Raw genomic sequence first — 7,784 nt, 5'->3', positions numbered from 1 at the left:
TTAGGGTTAGGGTTAGGGTTAGGGTTAGGGTTAGGGTTAGGGTTAGGGTTAGGGTTAGGGTTAGGGTTAGGGTTAGGGTTAGGGTTAGGGTTAGGGTTAGGGTTAGGGTTAGGGTTAGGGTTAGGGTTAGGGTTAGGGTTAGGGTTAGGGTTAGGGTTAGGGTTAGGGTTAGGGTTAGGGTTAGGGTTAGGGTTAGGGTTAGGGTTAGGGTTAGGGTTAGGGTTAGGGTTAGGGTTAGGGTTAGGGTTAGGGTTAGGGTTAGGGTTAGGGTTAGGGTTAGGGTTAGGGTTAGGGTTAGGGTTAGGGTTAGGGTTAGGGTTAGGGTTAGGGTTAGGGTTAGGGTTAGGGTTAGGGTTAGGGTTAGGGTTAGGGTTAGGGTTAGGGTTAGGGTTAGGGTTAGGGTTAGGGTTAGGGTTAGGGTTAGGGTTAGGGTTAGGGTTAGGGTTAGGGTTAGGGTTAGGGTTAGGGTTAGGGTTAGGGTTAGGGTTAGGGTTAGGGTTAGGGTTAGGGTTAGGGTTAGGGTTAGGGTTAGGGTTAGGGTTAGGGTTAGGGTTAGGGTTAGGGTTAGGGTTAGGGTTAGGGTTAGGGTTAGGGTTAGGGTTAGGGTTAGGGTTAGGGTTAGGGTTAGGGTTAGGGTTAGGGTTAGGGTTAGGGTTAGGGTTAGGGTTAGGGTTAGGGTTAGGGTTAGGGTTAGGGTTAGGGTTAGGGTTAGGGTTAGGGTTAGGGTTAGGGTTAGGGTTAGGGTTAGGGTTAGGGTTAGGGTTAGGGTTAGGGTTAGGGTTAGGGTTAGGGTTAGGGTTAGGGTTAGGGTTAGGGTTAGGGTTAGGGTTAGGGTTAGGGTTAGGGTTAGGGTTAGGGTTAGGGTTAGGGTTAGGGTTAGGGTTAGGGTTAGGGTTAGGGTTAGGGTTAGGGTTAGGGTTAGGGTTAGGGTTAGGGTTAGGGTTAGGGTTAGGGTTAGGGTTAGGGTTAGGGTTAGGGTTAGGGTTAGGGTTAGGGTTAGGGTTAGGGTTAGGGTTAGGGTTAGGGTTAGGGTTAGGGTTAGGGTTAGGGTTAGGGTTAGGGTTAGGGTTAGGGTTAGGGTTAGGGTTAGGGTTAGGGTTAGGGTTAGGGTTAGGGTTAGGGTTAGGGTTAGGGTTAGGGTTAGGGTTAGGGTTAGGGTTAGGGTTAGGGTTAGGGTTAGGGTTAGGGTTAGGGTTAGGGTTAGGGTTAGGGTTAGGGTTAGGGTTAGGGTTAGGGTTAGGGTTAGGGTTAGGGTTAGGGTTAGGGTTAGGGTTAGGGTTAGGGTTAGGGTTAGGGTTAGGGTTAGGGTTAGGGTTAGGGTTAGGGTTAGGGTTAGGGTTAGGGTTAGGGTTAGGGTTAGGGTTAGGGTTAGGGTTAGGGTTAGGGTTAGGGTTAGGGTTAGGGTTAGGGTTAGGGTTAGGGTTAGGGTTAGGGTTAGGGTTAGGGTTAGGGTTAGGGTTAGGGTTAGGGTTAGGGTTAGGGTTAGGGTTAGGGTTAGGGTTAGGGTTAGGGTTAGGGTTAGGGTTAGGGTTAGGGTTAGGGTTAGGGTTAGGGTTAGGGTTAGGGTTAGGGTTAGGGTTAGGGTTAGGGTTAGGGTTAGGGTTAGGGTTAGGGTTAGGGTTAGGGTTAGGGTTAGGGTTAGGGTTAGGGTTAGGGTTAGGGTTAGGGTTAGGGTTAGGGTTAGGGTTAGGGTTAGGGTTAGGGTTAGGGTTAGGGTTAGGGTTAGGGTTAGGGTTAGGGTTAGGGTTAGGGTTAGGGTTAGGGTTAGGGTTAGGGTTAGGGTTAGGGTTAGGGTTAGGGTTAGGGTTAGGGTTAGGGTTAGGGTTAGGGTTAGGGTTAGGGTTAGGGTTAGGGTTAGGGTTAGGGTTAGGGTTAGGGTTAGGGTTAGGGTTAGGGTTAGGGTTAGGGTTAGGGTTAGGGTTAGGGTTAGGGTTAGGGTTAGGGTTAGGGTTAGGGTTAGGGTTAGGGTTAGGGTTAGGGTTAGGGTTAGGGTTAGGGTTAGGGTTAGGGTTAGGGTTAGGGTTAGGGTTAGGGTTAGGGTTAGGGTTAGGGTTAGGGTTAGGGTTAGGGTTAGGGTTAGGGTTAGGGTTAGGGTTAGGGTTAGGGTTAGGGTTAGGGTTAGGGTTAGGGTTAGGGTTAGGGTTAGGGTTAGGGTTAGGGTTAGGGTTAGGGTTAGGGTTAGGGTTAGGGTTAGGGTTAGGGTTAGGGTTAGGGTTAGGGTTAGGGTTAGGGTTAGGGTTAGGGTTAGGGTTAGGGTTAGGGTTAGGGTTAGGGTTAGGGTTAGGGTTAGGGTTAGGGTTAGGGTTAGGGTTAGGGTTAGGGTTAGGGTTAGGGTTAGGGTTAGGGTTAGGGTTAGGGTTAGGGTTAGGGTTAGGGTTAGGGTTAGGGTTAGGGTTAGGGTTAGGGTTAGGGTTAGGGTTAGGGTTAGGGTTAGGGTTAGGGTTAGGGTTAGGGTTAGGGTTAGGGTTAGGGTTAGGGTTAGGGTTAGGGTTAGGGTTAGGGTTAGGGTTAGGGTTAGGGTTAGGGTTAGGGTTAGGGTTAGGGTTAGGGTTAGGGTTAGGGTTAGGGTTAGGGTTAGGGTTAGGGTTAGGGTTAGGGTTAGGGTTAGGGTTAGGGTTAGGGTTAGGGTTAGGGTTAGGGTTAGGGTTAGGGTTAGGGTTAGGGTTAGGGTTAGGGTTAGGGTTAGGGTTAGGGTTAGGGTTAGGGTTAGGGTTAGGGTTAGGGTTAGGGTTAGGGTTAGGGTTAGGGTTAGGGTTAGGGTTAGGGTTAGGGTTAGGGTTAGGGTTAGGGTTAGGGTTAGGGTTAGGGTTAGGGTTAGGGTTAGGGTTAGGGTTAGGGTTAGGGTTAGGGTTAGGGTTAGGGTTAGGGTTAGGGTTAGGGTTAGGGTTAGGGTTAGGGTTAGGGTTAGGGTTAGGGTTAGGGTTAGGGTTAGGGTTAGGGTTAGGGTTAGGGTTAGGGTTAGGGTTAGGGTTAGGGTTAGGGTTAGGGTTAGGGTTAGGGTTAGGGTTAGGGTTAGGGTTAGGGTTAGGGTTAGGGTTAGGGTTAGGGTTAGGGTTAGGGTTAGGGTTAGGGTTAGGGTTAGGGTTAGGGTTAGGGTTAGGGTTAGGGTTAGGGTTAGGGTTAGGGTTAGGGTTAGGGTTAGGGTTAGGGTTAGGGTTAGGGTTAGGGTTAGGGTTAGGGTTAGGGTTAGGGTTAGGGTTAGGGTTAGGGTTAGGGTTAGGGTTAGGGTTAGGGTTAGGGTTAGGGTTAGGGTTAGGGTTAGGGTTAGGGTTAGGGTTAGGGTTAGGGTTAGGGTTAGGGTTAGGGTTAGGGTTAGGGTTAGGGTTAGGGTTAGGGTTAGGGTTAGGGTTAGGGTTAGGGTTAGGGTTAGGGTTAGGGTTAGGGTTAGGGTTAGGGTTAGGGTTAGGGTTAGGGTTAGGGTTAGGGTTAGGGTTAGGGTTAGGGTTAGGGTTAGGGTTAGGGTTAGGGTTAGGGTTAGGGTTAGGGTTAGGGTTAGGGTTAGGGTTAGGGTTAGGGTTAGGGTTAGGGTTAGGGTTAGGGTTAGGGTTAGGGTTAGGGTTAGGGTTAGGGTTAGGGTTAGGGTTAGGGTTAGGGTTAGGGTTAGGGTTAGGGTTAGGGTTAGGGTTAGGGTTAGGGTTAGGGTTAGGGTTAGGGTTAGGGTTAGGGTTAGGGTTAGGGTTAGGGTTAGGGTTAGGGTTAGGGTTAGGGTTAGGGTTAGGGTTAGGGTTAGGGTTAGGGTTAGGGTTAGGGTTAGGGTTAGGGTTAGGGTTAGGGTTAGGGTTAGGGTTAGGGTTAGGGTTAGGGTTAGGGTTAGGGTTAGGGTTAGGGTTAGGGTTAGGGTTAGGGTTAGGGTTAGGGTTAGGGTTAGGGTTAGGGTTAGGGTTAGGGTTAGGGTTAGGGTTAGGGTTAGGGTTAGGGTTAGGGTTAGGGTTAGGGTTAGGGTTAGGGTTAGGGTTAGGGTTAGGGTTAGGGTTAGGGTTAGGGTTAGGGTTAGGGTTAGGGTTAGGGTTAGGGTTAGGGTTAGGGTTAGGGTTAGGGTTAGGGTTAGGGTTAGGGTTAGGGTTAGGGTTAGGGTTAGGGTTAGGGTTAGGGTTAGGGTTAGGGTTAGGGTTAGGGTTAGGGTTAGGGTTAGGGTTAGGGTTAGGGTTAGGGTTAGGGTTAGGGTTAGGGTTAGGGTTAGGGTTAGGGTTAGGGTTAGGGTTAGGGTTAGGGTTAGGGTTAGGGTTAGGGTTAGGGTTAGGGTTAGGGTTAGGGTTAGGGTTAGGGTTAGGGTTAGGGTTAGGGTTAGGGTTAGGGTTAGGGTTAGGGTTAGGGTTAGGGTTAGGGTTAGGGTTAGGGTTAGGGTTAGGGTTAGGGTTAGGGTTAGGGTTAGGGTTAGGGTTAGGGTTAGGGTTAGGGTTAGGGTTAGGGTTAGGGTTAGGGTTAGGGTTAGGGTTAGGGTTAGGGTTAGGGTTAGGGTTAGGGTTAGGGTTAGGGTTAGGGTTAGGGTTAGGGTTAGGGTTAGGGTTAGGGTTAGGGTTAGGGTTAGGGTTAGGGTTAGGGTTAGGGTTAGGGTTAGGGTTAGGGTTAGGGTTAGGGTTAGGGTTAGGGTTAGGGTTAGGGTTAGGGTTAGGGTTAGGGTTAGGGTTAGGGTTAGGGTTAGGGTTAGGGTTAGGGTTAGGGTTAGGGTTAGGGTTAGGGTTAGGGTTAGGGTTAGGGTTAGGGTTAGGGTTAGGGTTAGGGTTAGGGTTAGGGTTAGGGTTAGGGTTAGGGTTAGGGTTAGGGTTAGGGTTAGGGTTAGGGTTAGGGTTAGGGTTAGGGTTAGGGTTAGGGTTAGGGTTAGGGTTAGGGTTAGGGTTAGGGTTAGGGTTAGGGTTAGGGTTAGGGTTAGGGTTAGGGTTAGGGTTAGGGTTAGGGTTAGGGTTAGGGTTAGGGTTAGGGTTAGGGTTAGGGTTAGGGTTAGGGTTAGGGTTAGGGTTAGGGTTAGGGTTAGGGTTAGGGTTAGGGTTAGGGTTAGGGTTAGGGTTAGGGTTAGGGTTAGGGTTAGGGTTAGGGTTAGGGTTAGGGTTAGGGTTAGGGTTAGGGTTAGGGTTAGGGTTAGGGTTAGGGTTAGGGTTAGGGTTAGGGTTAGGGTTAGGGTTAGGGTTAGGGTTAGGGTTAGGGTTAGGGTTAGGGTTAGGGTTAGGGTTAGGGTTAGGGTTAGGGTTAGGGTTAGGGTTAGGGTTAGGGTTAGGGTTAGGGTTAGGGTTAGGGTTAGGGTTAGGGTTAGGGTTAGGGTTAGGGTTAGGGTTAGGGTTAGGGTTAGGGTTAGGGTTAGGGTTAGGGTTAGGGTTAGGGTTAGGGTTAGGGTTAGGGTTAGGGTTAGGGTTAGGGTTAGGGTTAGGGTTAGGGTTAGGGTTAGGGTTAGGGTTAGGGTTAGGGTTAGGGTTAGGGTTAGGGTTAGGGTTAGGGTTAGGGTTAGGGTTAGGGTTAGGGTTAGGGTTAGGGTTAGGGTTAGGGTTAGGGTTAGGGTTAGGGTTAGGGTTAGGGTTAGGGTTAGGGTTAGGGTTAGGGTTAGGGTTAGGGTTAGGGTTAGGGTTAGGGTTAGGGTTAGGGTTAGGGTTAGGGTTAGGGTTAGGGTTAGGGTTAGGGTTAGGGTTAGGGTTAGGGTTAGGGTTAGGGTTAGGGTTAGGGTTAGGGTTAGGGTTAGGGTTAGGGTTAGGGTTAGGGTTAGGGTTAGGGTTAGGGTTAGGGTTAGGGTTAGGGTTAGGGTTAGGGTTAGGGTTAGGGTTAGGGTTAGGGTTAGGGTTAGGGTTAGGGTTAGGGTTAGGGTTAGGGTTAGGGTTAGGGTTAGGGTTAGGGTTAGGGTTAGGGTTAGGGTTAGGGTTAGGGTTAGGGTTAGGGTTAGGGTTAGGGTTAGGGTTAGGGTTAGGGTTAGGGTTAGGGTTAGGGTTAGGGTTAGGGTTAGGGTTAGGGTTAGGGTTAGGGTTAGGGTTAGGGTTAGGGTTAGGGTTAGGGTTAGGGTTAGGGTTAGGGTTAGGGTTAGGGTTAGGGTTAGGGTTAGGGTTAGGGTTAGGGTTAGGGTTAGGGTTAGGGTTAGGGTTAGGGTTAGGGTTAGGGTTAGGGTTAGGGTTAGGGTTAGGGTTAGGGTTAGGGTTAGGGTTAGGGTTAGGGTTAGGGTTAGGGTTAGGGTTAGGGTTAGGGTTAGGGTTAGGGTTAGGGTTAGGGTTAGGGTTAGGGTTAGGGTTAGGGTTAGGGTTAGGGTTAGGGTTAGGGTTAGGGTTAGGGTTAGGGTTAGGGTTAGGGTTAGGGTTAGGGTTAGGGTTAGGGTTAGGGTTAGGGTTAGGGTTAGGGTTAGGGTTAGGGTTAGGGTTAGGGTTAGGGTTAGGGTTAGGGTTAGGGTTAGGGTTAGGGTTAGGGTTAGGGTTAGGGTTAGGGTTAGGGTTAGGGTTAGGGTTAGGGTTAGGGTTAGGGTTAGGGTTAGGGTTAGGGTTAGGGTTAGGGTTAGGGTTAGGGTTAGGGTTAGGGTTAGGGTTAGGGTTAGGGTTAGGGTTAGGGTTAGGGTTAGGGTTAGGGTTAGGGTTAGGGTTAGGGTTAGGGTTAGGGTTAGGGTTAGGGTTAGGGTTAGGGTTAGGGTTAGGGTTAGGGTTAGGGTTAGGGTTAGGGTTAGGGTTAGGGTTAGGGTTAGGGTTAGGGTTAGGGTTAGGGTTAGGGTTAGGGTTAGGGTTAGGGTTAGGGTTAGGGTTAGGGTTAGGGTTAGGGTTAGGGTTAGGGTTAGGGTTAGGGTTAGGGTTAGGGTTAGGGTTAGGGTTAGGGTTAGGGTTAGGGTTAGGGTTAGGGTTAGGGTTAGGGTTAGGGTTAGGGTTAGGGTTAGGGTTAGGGTTAGGGTTAGGGTTAGGGTTAGGGTTAGGGTTAGGGTTAGGGTTAGGGTTAGGGTTAGGGTTAGGGTTAGGGTTAGGGTTAGGGTTAGGGTTAGGGTTAGGGTTAGGGTTAGGGTTAGGGTTAGGGTTAGGGTTAGGGTTAGGGTTAGGGTTAGGGTTAGGGTTAGGGTTAGGGTTAGGGTTAGGGTTAGGGTTAGGGTTAGGGTTAGGGTTAGGGTTAGGGTTAGGGTTAGGGTTAGGGTTAGGGTTAGGGTTAGGGTTAGGGTTAGGGTTAGGGTTAGGGTTAGGGTTAGGGTTAGGGTTAGGGTTAGGGTTAGGGTTAGGGTTAGGGTTAGGGTTAGGGTTAGGGTTAGGGTTAGGGTTAGGGTTAGGGTTAGGGTTAGGGTTAGGGTTAGGGTTAGGGTTAGGGTTAGGGTTAGGGTTAGGGTTAGGGTTAGGGTTAGGGTTAGGGTTAGGGTTAGGGTTAGGGTTAGGGTTAGGGTTAGGGTTAGGGTTAGGGTTAGGGTTAGGGTTAGGGTTAGGGTTAGGGTTAGGGTTAGGGTTAGGGTTAGGGTTAGGGTTAGGGTTAGGGTTAGGGTTAGGGTTAGGGTTAGGGTTAGGGTTAGGGTTAGGGTTAGGGTTAGGGTTAGGGTTAGGGTTAGGGTTAGGGTTAGGGTTAGGGTTAGGGTTAGGGTTAGGGTTAGGGTTAGGGTTAGGGTTAGGGTTAGGGTTAGGGTTAGGGTTAGGGTTAGGGTTAGGGTTAGGGTTAGGGTTAGGGTTAGGGTTAGGGTTAGGGTTAGGGTTAGGGTTAGGGTTAGGGTTAGGGTTAGGGTTAGGGTTAGGGTTAGGGTTAGGGTTAGGGTTAGGGTTAGGGTTAGGGTTAGGGTTAGGGTTAGGGTTAGGGTTAGGGTTAGGGTTAGGGTTAGGGTTAGGGTTAGGGTTAGGGTTAGGGTTAGGGTTAGGGTT

This window comes from Phasianus colchicus, chromosome 29 (genome assembly GCF_987193195.1).
Source record: "Phasianus colchicus chromosome 29, bPhaCol1.hap1.1, whole genome shotgun sequence".
NCBI classification, from domain to species: domain Eukaryota; kingdom Metazoa; phylum Chordata; class Aves; order Galliformes; family Phasianidae; genus Phasianus; species Phasianus colchicus.
The sequence above is the reverse complement of the archived record's forward strand: the minus strand, read 5'-3'. Positions refer to the sequence as shown.